Here is a 16,584-nt window from a genome sequence, read left to right as displayed (position 1 = left end):
AGAAAGGAATCTAGACATAATACTAAAGAAATTCATCAAATCACAGGGAAGAGGAAGAGAAGAAAGGAACAGAGAGGAATTACAAAAACATCCAGAAAAAATTAACAAAATGGTTATCAGTTTATGCTTATCGATAATTACTTTAAATGTAAATGGGCTAAACTATCCAATCAAAAGATATAGAGTGGCTAAATGAATAAAAAACCAGACTATATGCTGCCTACAAGAGACTCACTTCAGATGTAAAGACACACACAAAATGAAGGGATGAACAAAGAGTTCCCATGCAAATGGAATTGAAAAGAAAGCTGGAGTAGCTATATTATATCAGACAGAATAAACTTTAAAACAAAGACTATGATAAAAGACAAAGAAGGGAATTACATAATGATAAAGGAATCAATCCAACAAGAGGATATAACATTTGAAAATATTTACACATCCAACATAGGAGCACCTATATATATATAAAGCAAATATTAAGAGACCTAAGGGAAGAAACTGACAAAAATACAATAATAGCAGGGGACTCTAATACCCCACTTACATCAGTGGATAGATCAACGAGACAGAAAATCAATAACGAAACATAAGCCTTAAGTGACACATTAGACCAGATGGACTTAATAGATATATACAGAACATCTATCCAAAAGCAGCAGAATTCACATTCTTCACATGTGTATATGGGATGTTCTTCATGATAGAACACATATTAGGCTCAATATCTGTCTCAATAAATTTAAGAAAACTGAAACCATATCAAGCATCTTTCTGATCACAGTGGTATGAAATTAGAAATCGGTTACAAAAGAAAACTGGAAAAAATCAAAAATATGTGGAGATTAAATAACATACTATTGAACAACCAATGGGTCAGCAAAGAAACCAAAAGGGAAATTAAAAAAAATACCATGAAACAAATGAAAATGTAAATACAGCAACCCAAACTCTATGGGATTTGGTAAAAGCAGTTCTAAGAGGGAAGTTCATATCAATACAGTCCTACCTAAAAAAACCGGAAACATTTGGGAAAAAAGAACTACACTCTTCACTTAAAAGAACTAGAAAAAAAAATAACAAGGCCCAAAGTTTGTAGAAGGTGGGAAATAATAAAGATCAGAGCAGAAATAAATGAAATAGAAACTTTAAAGATATGTAAAAGATCAATGAAACTAAAAGGTGCTTCTTTGAAAAGACAAAACTGACAAACCTTTAGCTAGACTCACAGAAAAACAAAACACAAGTAAATAAATTTAGAGGTGAAAGAAGAGAAGTTATAGCTGATACCACAGAAATATAAAAGATCATTAGGGACAGCTATCAACAGTAGTATGACAACACACTGGACAACATAGAAGAAATGGATAAATTGCTAAAACCATACAACCAACAATACTGAATCATGAGGAAATAGAAAATCTGAATGGACCAGTTGCTAGTTAGGAGATCAAATCAGTAATCAAAACACTATCAAACAAAAGTCCAAAAGCAGGCAGGTTCACTAGTTAATTCTACCAAAGATTTAATACCTATCCTTCTCAAAACTCTTCCAAAAAATTGAAGAGTAGGAAATACCTCCAAACTCATTTTATGATGCCAACATTACCCTGATACCAAAACCGGACAAGGACACTACAAGGAAAGCTATAGGCCAATATCTCTGATCAACATAGATGCAAAAATCCTCAACAAAATATTAGCAAACCAAATTCAATGATACATTAATAGGATTATATACCATGAGCAATTGGAATTTATTCTAAGAGCTCAGCATCTACTTATCAATCATGGTGAAATTAACAAAAGGAGGATAAAAATTATATGATCAGCTCAAGAAATGCAAAAAAAAACCATTTGACAAAATTCAACATCCATTTATGAATAAAACTAAACAAAATGGGGATAAAGGGAGCATACTTCACATAATAAAGGCCATATATGACAAACCCACAGCAAGCACCATATTCAATGGTGAAAAGCTTTTAAGCTTTTCTATATAAGCAACAAGGCAAAGATACCCTCTCTCTCCACTTCTATTTAATGTAGTACTAGAAGCCTTAAATATACCAAGTAGGCAAGAAAAAGTAATAAAAGGCATCCAAATATAAAGGAAGAAATAAAACAGTCACTTTTTCAGATGACATGATTCTGTATATAGAAAATTCTAAAGACTTCACCAAAAAACTATTAGAACTGTAAATGAATGCAGTAAAGTTTCAGGATACAAAAATCAGTATATAGATTTCAGTTATATTTCTATACCCTAATAATGAACTATCAGAAAAATAAATTTAAAAAAAACAATCCTATTTACAATGGCATCAAAAAGAATAAAATTCCTAGGAATAAAATTAAAAAGGAAGATGAAAGATCTGTACACTTAAAACTATAAAACACTGGTAAAAGAAACTGAAGAAAACACAAATAAATTGAAAGATATTCTGTGTTCATGGATTGGAAGAATTAATGTTGTTAAAATGTCCATATTGCCCAAAAAATTCTACAAATTCAATACAATCCCTATGACATTTTTCACAGAACTATAAAAAAAATTATAAAATTTGTATGGAACCACAAAAGACCTCAAGTAGCTAAAACAACTTTAAGAAAGAACAAAGAGGCATCAGGCTTCCTGATTTCAGACTACACTACAGAACAAAAACAATCAAACAGTATGGTATTAGCATAAAAACAGACACATAGATCAATGAAACAGAATAGAGACCTTCCCAAATAAAGCTACATAGGCATAGTCAATTAATTTATGATAAAGGAGACAAGGATATACAATGGAGAAAGGATAGTTTCTTCAATAAATGCTGTTGGGAAAACTGGACAGCCATATGCACAGCCATATGCAAAAGAATGAAACTGGACCACTATCTTATACCATACAAAAATTAAAGTGGGCTAAAGACTTGAATATAAGACTAGGAACTATAATAGATGGTAAGCTCCTTGACATTGTTGGATCTGACTCCAAAAGCAATGGCAACAAAAGCAAAAATAAATGATTGGGACTACATCAAACCCCAGCAAAAGAAATCATCAACAAAATATAAAGGCAACCTTCTGAATGGGGAAGATATTTGCAGATCATATATCCAATAAGGGACTAGTATTCAAAATATATAACAATTCATACAACTCGATAACTGTAGCAGGAAGTATGACCGGAGTTGCAAAAGATGAGTCTACAAAGTGCAGTTAAGTGAAGGTCCTCATACTCAGTGGGAATGAGGCCCCGACCCCAGATTGAAGCTTCTTTTTATTAGGATAATTGCTAAAGACTATGTGCATAAAGTAAGGTAAGTGTGTTAATCAATCTAATGGTTTAGTTTTTCAAGGTTGAATTTCGAGTTAATTGGTTTCTATAACACTAGGAAGGGTCGGGTGTGAAGGAGGATCCAGCCCAGACAAAGTTAAAGGCTGTAGGCAGTCCTTGCAAGCTGCAGCCACATTCAGCTGTGTAAACATGCCCTAAGGCCTTTCACCTTTTCCAGCCCTTCCCTTTTGAAGTCTTTTCCTTTGATGCTTCTCTCCTGCATCTCCCACAAATAACAACAAAAATCTGATTAAAATACAGGCAGAGAATCTGGATTGACAGTTTTCCAAAAAAGACATACAGGTGGCCATGGCACATGAAATGGCACGTGAAAAGGTGCTCAACATCACTAAGCGCTAAGGAAATGCAAATCAAAACCACAATGAGATATCATCTCATACTTATCAGAATAGTTATTATCAAAAGACAAGCAATAACAAGTGTTGGAGAGGTTGTGGAGAAAAAGGAACGCTTGTGCACTGTTGGCGGGAATGTAGATAGGTACAGCCACTATAGAAAACAGTATGGAGGTTCCTCAAAAAATTAAAAATAGAACTACTACATGATCCAGTTATTCCACTTCTGGGTTTTTATTGAAGTAAATGAAAACACTAAATCGAAAAGATATCTGCACCCCTATATTCATTGCATCATTACTTACATTGCATCATTACTTACTTACAATTACATTACTTACATCATTACTTACAATAGCCAACACGTGGAAACAACCTAAATGTCCATCAATAGATGAATGGGTAAAGAAGCTGTGGTATATATACACAATGGAATACTACTCATTCATTAAAAACAAGTAAATCTTGGGGCACTTGGGTGACTCTGTCAGTTAAGCATCTGAGTTCAGCTCAGGTCATGATTGGCTTGGTTTGTGGGGTCAAGCCCCACATCGGGCTCTGTGCTGACAGCTCAGAGCCTGAAGCCCTTTGGATTCTGTGTCTCCCTCTCTGCCCCTTCCCCACTTGTACTCTGTCTCTGTCTCAAGATGAATAAACGTCAAAAAAAAAAAAAAAAAGAGGAAATCTTGCCATATGCAATAATGTGAATGGACTTTGAGAGTATTATGCTAAGTGAAATAAGGTAGAGAAAGACAAATATTGTATGATTTCACTTATATGCGGAATCAAAAAAAACAAAATTCATAGATACAGAGGACAGACTGCTGGTTATCAGAGAGAGCAGTTGAGGCAGGCAAAAAGGGCAAAGGGGGTCAATTATATGATGACAAACGGTAACTAGACTTATAGTGGTGATCATTTGTAACATATGCAAATATTGAATTATTATGTTGTACACCTGAAGCTCATATAACGTTATATACCCATTTTACCTCAATAATAATAATAATAATAACCTAAACTGTGTCAGTGGTAACAGTGAAAATTCAAACCTATTGAACTGAGCATTCTAAGAAAATTAATTTGTGATTAAAATGTAACAAAGAACTGCTAGCACACTGGACAAAGATATAAGCCTAAAAATCATGAGGCCTGTGTTTTGGTCACAACTGATTGTGACCACACAGGGCCTTGGAGCCAACAGTTGTTTGTTTGTTGGCTACTGAGCGTTGGTCTCTCTTTCTTTGGTACTAGTGCCATAATCTCATCTGATAGAATAACTCCTTCTCCATATATACATCTTAGTAATCAAAATCCCTTAAGCTAAAGGGCCAAGGGATGGGCACATAAGGTCCATGTATAAGGCAAATTGGATCTTTTCTCACAGGATTTTGAAACCTGATCAAAATGATGTACAAAGTGGGATGGGACTGGAAGTTCTAGCCAGAGTAATTAGTCAAGAAAAAGGTATCTAAATTGGAAAGGAAAAAGCAAAACCATCCCTACTTGTAGATGACATGATTCTAAACATAGAAAATCCCAAGGAAATTTTTAAAAACTCAAAAAAAATCTAGAGCTGGTACACAAATGTGGCAAAGTTGCAGGATTACAAGACCAACACATAAAAACAGTTATATTTCTATAAACCAGCAGTGGAAAATCTGAAATGAGATTAAGAAAAAAATCCACTTACAATAGCATCCAAAAGAAAAAATTACCCAGGAACAAATTTAACCAAGGAAATGAAACACTTACACACTGAAAACTATAAAACATTGATGAAAGAAATCTAAAAAGACATAAATAAATGGAAACACATCCCATGTTAATAGATTGGAAGACTTATATTAACATGGCAGTACTACCCAGAATGATATACAAATTCTATGCAATCCCTTTCAAAATTCCAACAAACTTCTTGCAGGAATGGAAAAAGCAGTCTTCAAGTTCATATTCAATTGAAAGGGACCCTGAATAGCCAAAATAAGCTTGAAAAAGTAGAACAAAGTTGGAGGATTTACACTTGCCTATTTCAAAGTTTACTACAAAGCTACAGTAATCAAAACAGGATGGTACTGGCCTTAAGGTCAGACACATAAACTGATGGGATGGAACTGGCAAATTAGAAATCAACCCTCATATGTATATGGTAAATTGATTTGGGACAATAGCTCAAAAACTATTCCGTAGGGAAAGAACAGTCTTTTCAACATATCAGCCTGGGAAAACTAGTTATCGACATACAAAAGAAAACAATGAAAGTGGACCTTTACCTCACAGTATATACACAAATTAACACAACCTAGATCAAAGATGCAAATATAGGAGCTAAAACTGTAAATCTCTTAGAAGAAAATATAGGGGTAGTCCTTTCAACATTGGATTTGGCAATAATCTCTTGATTTTGACACCAAGAGCACAGACAAAAAAAAAAGAATAAATGGGAATCCATCAAAATTTTGAACTTTTGTGCATCAAAGGACACTATCAAAAAAGGGAAAAGGCAACACACAGAATGGGAGAAAATATTTGCAAATCATATAGATGATAAGGTTTGGATATCGAGAATATATAAAGAACAAATCAGCAAGAAAAACCCCAAACAACCCAATTAAAAATTGGGCAAAGGACTTGAATAGACATTTCACCAAAGAAGATATGCAAATGGCCAGTAAGCACATGAAAAGATGCTCCACATCACTAGTTATCAGAGAAATGCAAATCAAAACCCAAAATGAGTTATCACTTCACACTTATTAGGATGACTATTATCAAAATAATGGAAAATAGCAAGTGTTGGCAAGGACCTGGAGATATTAGAACTCTTGGGCATTGCTTGTAGGAATGTAAAAACAGTGCAGATGCTGTGAAAGCAGTCTGGTAGTGCCTCAAAAAGTTAAACATACAATTACTATATGATCCAGCAATTCTACTTCTAGGTACATACCCAAATAAATTAAAAGCAAGGACTTAAACATATATTTGTACACCAATGTTCATAGCAGAATTATTGACAATAGCCAAAAGCTGTAAACAACCCAATGTCCATCAACAGAAGAACAAACAGAATACAGCATATACATTTAATGAAATATTATTCAGCCTTAAAAAAAGAATGAGATTCTGACACAGGCTACAACATGAATGAATATTGAAAACATTATGCAAGTAAAATAAGCCAGACCAAAAAAGAACAAATATTGTATGATTCCACTTATATGAGGCAAAGCTATAGACAGTAGAACAGAGGTTACCAAGAACAGCAGGGTGGGAAGAACGGGGAATTGTTTAATAGATACTGAATTTCTGTTAGGGATGTTGAAATGTTATCAAAATGGATCATGGTTATGGTTTCACAATATTGTGAATGCATTTAATGCCACTGAATTGCACATTTAAAAATGGTTAACATGATAAAATTTATATTTTGTATATATTAGAACAATTTAAAAAATCCACAACCAGGAAAAAAAATAGTAATGACCAGCTCACATCTTTAATTTGTCAGAGTCTACCTTCAGGTGACAGTGGACAATTTAACACATAGTATAAGAATTTTATGATAATATACCTTTGTTTCTCCCCCCCCACTCAGACTTTCCACTATTGTTGTCATACATTATACTTTTACATATATTACACTTTTACATATATTGTAAATCCCACACTACGTTGTTATAATTTTTATCCTGTCAAATATTATTTGAAGAAATTTAGTAATTACAAAAAATCTTTCATCTTTTACTTGCCATATCTAACATTCTTCATTCCTTAGCATAGGTCCAAATTTCCATCTGGTGTCATTTTCCCTCTAAGGATTTTATCACTTCTTACAGTGCAATCTGCTGCTGATGAATTGCTTCAGCTCTTGTCTGTCTTAAAAGTCTTCATTTTGTCTTCATTGTTGAAATATATTTTTACTGGGTATGGGATTCTGGGCTTGACAGGTTATTTTTCTTTTAGTACTCTAAGTTTCTTGAGCTTAGAGTTTGTTGAACTACTTAGATCTCTGGGTTTGTGGCATTCATCAAGTTTAGAAAAAATTTCAGCTGTAATTTCTTAAAATATTTTTCAGTTCTTTACCCATCTCCTTCCAGAACCTCAGTAACGTTTATAAAGGGCTACCCGAAACTTTCCTGCAACTCTATGATATTCTTCTTATCTTTTTAATTATGTGCCTCTCTTTGTTTTGCTTGGGTAGTCTCTACTGCTCTGTCTTCAGTTTCACTAATTGATTTTTATTATACCATCCATGTATCCATTTAACATTTTTAATGTCTAAAATACAGTATGTCTGGGGCACCTGGGTGGCTCAGTCAGTTGAATGCCTGCTTCAGCTCGGTCATGATCTCACAGTTCCTGGGTTTGAGCCCCTCGTGGGGCTCTGTGCTGACAGCTCAGAGCCTGGAGCCTGCTTTGGATTCTGTGTCTCCCTCTCTCTCTGCCTCTCCCCCACTCATGCTCTGTCTCTCTTTCACTCAAAAATAAAATAAAAATAGATAAGATAAGATAAGAGTTATGTCTTTGTTCCAAATAACAGTTATGTCTTTGTTCCAAATCCTAACAACAGTGTCAGTTTTAGGTTATTTCTGATTGGCTGATTCTTCTCCTCGTTATGCTTTTTTTTGCATGTTCTGTAATTTCTTATTAAATGCCAGATGTTGTGTGCCTTAAATTTTGATCACATTCCTTTCTGGTAAATTGAGAGTCTGATCAAAAGAGGGGACCTGTTAAAACAAAAACAAAAACAAAAACAACAGGCCCAGCTCAGAGTCGCAAAAAAAAAAACAAAAAAAAACAAAAAAAAACAAAACAAAAAAAAAACAGACACAAAATAGTGTCACTTGAGTCAGGCCAAGTTACTAAATCCAGGCAGTTTCAACTTCCTCCACAAATATAAATTATAACCTGTTGATCAGGAATTTTCTGATAAGCACCAATGAAGAAATTTGTTACATGGGCCCTTTCTGCCTGCCAAAAGAAAGTTGAGGTAATCTGCCTAAGACTCCTTGCTCTTACCCTTCAGGGAAAGTGACTTGGCCTGCAACAGTCCTTTCTTTTCTTTTGCTTATAACTTTCTTGCCCCACTCTCCTTCTATTAAAAACCTTCCATTTTGTGGAAGGTCCTCCCTCCCCTCTACTTGCTAGATGGGATGCTGCCCATTCATGAATCATTTAATAAAGCCAATTAGATAAAGATAAATAAATAATAAATAAATAAATAAATGCCAGATACTATAAATGGTATCCTTTTTTGGTACTAGTCAGTTTTGTATTCTCATGAATATCCTCAAGCTTTGTTCTGAGATGCAATAAAGTTCCCAGGTATTGCCTTTGTGATCTATTGGGTGGGGTCAGAGAAAGATTAAATATAGGGATATTTTTCCCCACCTCTGAGGCAAGACCCTTCTGAGTACTATGCCCACTGCCCCATGAATTATGAGATTTCCCAGTCTGGCTGGTGATAACAGGTAGCATTCCTAGCCTTTTGTGAACACACTGTGTACTGTCATTCCTGTCCTTTTGGGTTGTTCCTTCCCCAGCCATGGGTAATTTCCTTACGTATATGCTCTGATCTGTACTTTGATAAATCCTCCAGGGCAGCCTCTGTATACCTCCAGAATTCTCACTGTATGCAGCTGTCTCCTCTACAGCACACTAGTTGCTAACTCTTGTGGCCTTGGTTTCCCCAGACTCTCTCAGCACCATCTCCTCAACTAAAGGAGCCCACTGAGCTCTTCCTGAGTTCCCCCTCTCTAAGTTATGGCATGGAAACATACTCAAGACAGTAGGCTGAGCAGTTGTAGGGTTCATATCGTTTCCTGTCTCTCAGGTGTCACTGGGTTTTGTTGTCTGATGTCTAGTATCTTCAAAATCATGGCTTCATATTATTGGTGGGGAAAGAAGATACTGTGATTTCTGTTACTCCATACTCCATAGGGGGGAAAATGTTAGATTTGTAATGTAGTATCAATAGGAGAAATAAAAAGAACTGTTTGAAGACATCAGCACTGTGTTTATCTTGAGAAAATATTTAGGGGCACCTGAGTGGCTCAGCCAGTTAAGCATCTGACTTCGGCTCAGATCATGATCTGATGGTTTGTGAGTTCAAACCCCCCATTGGGCTCTCTGCTGTCAGCACAGAGCCTGCTTCAGATCCTGTCTCCCTTTCTCTCTGCCTCTCCCTCCCTGCATGTGTGCATGCTCTCTCTTTCTTTCAAAAATAAATATTAAAAAAAAAGTATTTAGTGTCCATACAGGCTGATACACCTGAATCAGATACTTTCATTAAAAGTTCAGATATCCAGAAGAAGAAATTCAGTATAAGTCTGTGTCAACATGGTAACTTCAGTGCTTCACCAAGGTCTAGCTCCATTCCGTTGATTTAAAATAGCGTTAGGAGAAAAGAACCTATAATTTTGAGTTAGAATATACACTTGATCCTTGTATAAATTTTAACAAGCTTCAAATATTAACAAATGCCTTTGGAAAGGGAATTACTATATACCAGAACCTGCAAATGAAAGAACACATCTCACTTTTTGACACTTTAGAGAATATGCCCAAACTTGTAAGAAGCCTCCTGCCTTCAAAGTTAATATCTTGACTTTTTCTTCACCAGGTATACAATAACCATATCATGATTTTCTACTTCAAAACACAGAACAGATTATCTTTTGGTTTACTAACAAAAAATAGGAAAGTATTGCCAAGAAACGCACATGTTTTTTGGTAGAGTGAGTAACTCTGTTCATGGTAACATGAACCAGTAACTCTGGTTCATAGAATTTTTTACACAACTATAAGATGAGAAGTGCCATGAATGACAAGCCAATATTACCAAAAATCCAGGGGAGGAGAGAAAGTGGAAAGGAAAGGGAAGGAAAAAAGCACCAAGTCATATACTAACATCAATATGCTGACACTGCAATCATGCTTCACATGACTACATTGATGACATTTGCACATGGGATTATTAGATGCTATTTGCCACATGCCCACACACACCTCAAGACTCATTCTCCCACTTTATCTGTTCTGTGTCCTTGGAAGACTGACTTCAGACTACATCTCACAACTTCACTTGCCTTCTAGCTTCCTGGTTTGGATTTATCCAAAGGGCATCACCAGCAGGAAATCAGAGGTTAGGAAGGTGGAGAGGTCAGGAAATTGTTCCTCTGTTCTGAGGAACTGAACTGAGGCTCAGTTCTGACAGCTGTGATACTCTACAGCTGCTGCTTCTAGCTTCTATTGGGAGACCCCTTTTCTTAAATCTCCATTTCTCACTCAGGGTGCAATAACATCCTCTTCCCCTTTACCTTTCAGTCCCAGGGAAAGGTATGGCATCCCTTTATTATGAGGCACTGGGTGCCTCATCCCTTGTCAGTTCTTAGCCCTGCCCTCATCTCCCAGTGGTCCCTTCATTAAAGTCTCTTCCAAATCCCAGTTGAATGTGCCATCTGTTTCCTCCCGACTGATGCCCTCTCCTTCTCTATTGTATCAACTGGGGTGGCTGAAGACAAGCAAGTACAAGAAATATTAGGAAACTTCCACTTGCTGAAAAGTTCAGTTGATTAGAGAACAATGCTAATGAGGCTGAAATTAGTGTCTGGCTGTGCTCCAGGACCACAGGCTGTATCCCTGACCAGCCATTTTACACACCATCAGTTACAAGGAGGACCATGCCAAAAAGGATACATGACTCTGTGCCAATCCCTCAACACTTCTAGGAGCATAATTCAAAAACTAGCTGTTCATTGAGATAGCTTCAAAATCATCTTTGTTCCCCAAAGATAGCTTTGGTAATGTGATTCTAATGAAAATTTTTTATAGATTATTTTAAATAATAAAACCATACCTGTCAGTATTTTTGTCAAGAAAACACTTTCGTTTGCTTACTAATCTGTAGCTAATTCACAATAACATAGGTGAAAAGTCAAGCTTATTGAAATATACCTTATATTGGTAATGGGATTCAGGATTTTTACAGATAGATATTTAGCTCATTTCTTTAAATTTTTTCAGCTATTGTGACTAAATAAATGAAACTACCCAACCGTTGTTTAAAGAATAAATAGTTAAAATATTATTTGAAGTGATTTTCTGATTATCAAACGTAAATGACAAATTTTCCATATATATGCATATTCCTCCAAACAAAATACTTTTCTCCTCAGTACAGTTGCTTTGTAAAACCATGTTGTAATTAGTTTACATTGTGAATGTACTATCATATTAATATTGCTATACTGAGATTACTTCCATGGTGTTAATTTTATATGATTTGAGTACATGGAAGGAGACACTTTGTTCCCTTTGCAGAATTCAGTTTCTGACACTCTCTACTATCAGCAAGAAAGAAGTACTATTTCTACTAAAATTAAACCTATGACTTTAAGTAAAATGTGCTGAAATACTAAAGCAAAATATAATTTTATCATTAATAATGGTATAATGCTAAGATCACCCATAAGATATAGGCATTTTTATACATAGTATTTATTCTTAATCACTCTCATAAAATGCAATCTGAGTTTTATTTTTTAACAAAACCTTTTGAGTCATTTTGATAAGATCAACAGAAAGCACAATCTTTTAACATTAGGTGATCAACTTTTTGACAATAGCAGGGCCAGCATAGCTAATGGAATAATAGCCTGCAGGGTCCAGCTAAATATGATATACGAACGTAATCAACCTCTGTGATGACTATTCAGAAGTAATCCCTTTAGCTTTGAACTGCAACATATATTTCAACCAGGCAAAAACCATATGAAGAAATTCTCTGCAGACCACACTGATACAATACAGCCTTCATATGCTGCTCTATGTGCTTGCTGCTTATAGTGAGTTTTAAATTTAAGGTAATGACCACTGTATATTCATGTGAGCATACAATACTTTTGATTTGTTGTAGAAAGGTTGAATCCATTACCAGGGGTCTAGTCTATAAACCCTGACACAACCTTTATGTACGAGTTATTATTTACCCTTTTCTAGACTAAGGCCAGTAAAAATGTTAGTCATGTCAAAATTATAAAAACTCATTTACCTTCTCATTCACAAAACTACCAGTGTCTCCTCCATTTTATTTTGCACTGCTCTACTGGTAACATTTTTTGAAATCTCATTTACATACAGTACTCTAATATATGAAAATTATAGGCCATTGTTTTCAAGTAAAGGGATGGGATGGTAGGTTGATTGCAATTCAGCATTTGCTGAGTTACTCTATTGCTCTTTGGTATAGTATAGGCTAAGTGGAGGTATAAATAAGATTGTTTTGTTGCCCACCTGAGGGAATCTACCATTTGAGAGCCTACTATTAACAGAAAAGTGTCTGTTTCTACTGAAATGGTAGACAGTATAAGCAAATATCATGCTCTCAACTTTGTATTGGTTCTGATCTCCTTGTGGGAGTGATATTGGTCCTACTTTTCCAGCTTCCTTGTAAGTCTTACAGATGATCAAACACCACAAATCACATTCGAAGTCAAGCCCACAGCACAAAACCTAGGTTAGGAATCAAAATGAGTGCTTTTGCAACAGTGTAACCAAGAACAAACAATCCCATGGTGTTTGCCTTATTGCAAATGAATAGAAATATCGGAACACCTGATGAGTTCAGGTGTTCCCCTATATAAATTAATCATTGCTAAGGTTTCCTAGCACAGAGAGTGTGTGGATGTCTTTTATTTAAACTGGCAACTGTGGCCAAAGTTGAGTAAAAGAACAGCTACAGATATAGCTATTCTTCTCAGAGAATCTACTTGGGAAATATTCCCACTAAAAATCATCTTTCTTCAACATCTGGGGAGTGAATGCTAAAGAATTATTTGCGACAAACCGGGCATAATTTTAAACTCAGAAAATCCAGGAAAGATTTCCCCAGTTTAAGAGATGTTACATCCTGACAAACCAAAGGGAAGGCTGAGTTTAAGACATTAGATAGTATAAAATAGGTATTAGGAGGTTAGGATGTTCTATATATTGTGATGCAATGGAAAATATTAAACTGAGAAAATATTAAACTGAGAAGCCCAAGGTAAAGAATGATAAAAACATATTACTTAAGGTAAAAGCTCAGCTCCTATTACAGAAAGTCCCCAAAGTACGGTAGGTTAAGAATACACAAATTTGTTTCTTCCTTAATCCTGAAGTGAGCAGTCTAGATTCACAAGGTAGCTCCACAGGCAATTAGGGGACCATGATCTTCCATTTTATTGCTCCACCATCCCCTAAGGCAGGGTTTCTCAATCTTGCACTATTGAAATTTTGAGCTAGATGATTTTTTTGTTGCTGAGGGGGCTGGAATATGGCTATCATGGCCATTGTAGGATATTTAGAAGCATCCCTGGCCTCTATCCACTGGATGCCTGTAGCACTTCCACCTATGAGTTGTGATGACCAAAAATGTCCCCAGACATTTTCAAAAGCCACCTGTGGGGCAAAATCACTGCCAGCTGAGATCCACTGGCTTAGAGTATTGTCAATGTCTGCATGTTAGAAACTGAATCATGGGGTAATGGTGCTATGTCTAAGATTAAAGAAAAGGAAAAATTTAATGGGGAATAAATCCTCACTGTCTAACACTCAGACCCAGGAGCAGTATGTATCATTTATTTACTTTCACTGGTAAGAATTCAGTCATTTGGCTTCAACTAAGTATTTATTTGCTGATGTGGAAGATCTAATAGCAAAAAACAAACAAAAAACCCCAACCAACCAACCAAACAAACAAACACAAAACCTTGATACGTGGGAGACAGAAGGAATTACTGGAGCCATGTCTTATGTGGGCAAGAACTGATGAAGTCTAGTGAAGATGGAGTTAACCTTAGATGGGAGCATAGTAGGTAAGATAGAGCATATAGAACAAAAACAAGTAGGTAAGTGACTGTTAACACAGAGCTTGTAGAAGTTTCTTCCTATTGGTTTTTACTTCCTCCATGAAACCAGAAAATAAATCATCAGCTGAAAACAATGATCCAGTTGCAGGATTAGAGGTTTGAGAAAATAGAAGCAAGAGCTAAATAGTCATCTAGGAGAGTAGAAGAATGAATGGACCAAGAATGCTTAATAGGATAACCTGAAAGCATTAAAAGTCCACCTAATTTAAAGTGAGGCCTGGTTGTACATAGTACAGGAGAGGAATAGGGAGACAGTTGGATGTATCTAGGGTTATGGTTTTGTCAAGTGAGTATGACAAAGTGGGAAAAGGGTAATGAAGTCAGGCTATATGCAAGGGGGAGAATGATCATGGAACTCAAGTTAAATAAAGAAGGGAAAGAAGACATCAAAATGGAGAGGAACAATGAAAATACGGCAGCATTGGAAGTCCCAGGGAAGTAGAAAAATTGCTGGTGTTGGGGTACTAGAGGGAGTGATCTAAAAGGATAAAGCTAGAAGTCAAGTAGTTGAATGCTGGCAACTGAATTTGAGGGGGGCTCTAAGTTACTGCTACTGGCAAAGTCGAAAAATGTCCATGGGAATCAATGGCTGCAGTAGGCTGTGGGACCAGCTCAAAAAGAACCGAGCTCAAGGAATTGGGACCCAAGGTGAAGAATCTTCTGCATGTACATTTAAATTGCTAAGTTAAGAAAGTAGTAGCAAGGTAACAATAAGCCAATGATAAAATCAACTGAGAATGATCCCAGTTGTGGGTAGATCACAACAATAGTTGGTTGTGTAAACTGATGACTGAGTTTTAGGAAGGGAAGGAAGGAAGGAAGGTGAGTGTCCTGAAAGAGAACAATAAAGTGTAAGGAGGACATCTGTCCATTTCCAGGTCCAATGGTAGCCAGACTGACAAAAAGAAAAACAAAAAAGTCTGCTGGGCTGGCAGTGTCCTTTGAGGGCAGCCATGTTTCTGTTAGAGCAAGAAAGTAAAGAGAATTTCAGAAAATGGAATGAGGATACAGTGGAAATGTTTCAGGAGTTGTGGTAGCATATGGGGGCAAAATAGGAAATGTATAGAGCCTTACTGAAAATAGAATACAGGGGTAGAGCCTGGATGGCTCAGTCGGTTGAGCGTCTGACTTCAGCTCAGGTCATGATCTCGCAGTCCATGAGTCTGAGCTCCACGTTGGGCTCTGTGCGGACAGCTCAGAGCCTGGAGCCTGCTTCAAATTCTGTGTCTCCCTCTCTTTCTCTACCCCTCCCCTGCGCTCTCTCTCTCTCTCTCTCTCAAAAATAAATCAACATTTTATTTAATTAAAAAAAAAAGAAAAGAAAATAGAATAGAATAGAATACAGGAAATGAAAGGGCTCCTGGAGTCGGAGGCTATGATAAGCAAGAATGTAGAGCATATTATTGGATTAGTCCCAATGGATTCAACTCAAAAGTTGAAGGGCAGATATGAAAGTTCAATAAAAAATTAACACACCTGTTAATATGTATACATTTCCTGTATCTGATTTAATTATTTGGATACTTTATATTGCTATCTAAATTAATTTTCCTTTTGAGTATTGTTCTAACAAGTCATTTTGTCCCCCAAAAGGTGGCTATTCCAGTTGCCATTTTATGTATCACAAGAATTCTGTGGATTAGGAATTCAACCATGGTTTGGCTAGACATGAGTTGCGGTCACCCGATGGTGGTGCTCAGCTGACAGGCTAGTTTGAAGGATCCAAGACAGCTTTCCTCACAGACTGGAGCCTTGGAGGGATGGCTGGAAGTTTGGACTCAGCTGGAAAGGTCAACTGGAGCATCTTCTATGTGGTCTCTCCAGGATGGCAGGATGGTAGGGTTTTTTATATGGTGACTGGCTTCCTCCAAAGCAAGCACCCTGAGCAAACCAGGAGGAAGCTGCACAGCCTTTTCTGACCTCACCTCAGAAATCATGAAGCCACTCTCTCCACATTCTAATGATTACAAAAGGGTCCAGAGCCTAGCCC

At 36.4% G+C, this 16,584-nt stretch overlaps 1 protein-coding gene across 1 annotated transcript in view; it reads left to right on the top strand.

Moving 5' to 3' along the window:
- Nucleotides 1–16,584, top strand: part of TTC29 (tetratricopeptide repeat domain 29) — a 236,176-nt gene that overhangs the window by 218,960 nt on the left and 632 nt on the right. The gene's annotated exons all lie outside the window — the stretch shown is intronic.

This window comes from Lynx rufus, unplaced genomic scaffold (assembly GCF_022079265.1).
Source record: "Lynx rufus isolate CCGP_SWC_20201006 ecotype Redwood Valley unplaced genomic scaffold, mLynRuf1.p SCAF_3, whole genome shotgun sequence".
NCBI classification, from domain to species: domain Eukaryota; kingdom Metazoa; phylum Chordata; class Mammalia; order Carnivora; family Felidae; genus Lynx; species Lynx rufus.
This window is presented reverse-complemented; position numbering and strand designations above follow the sequence as displayed.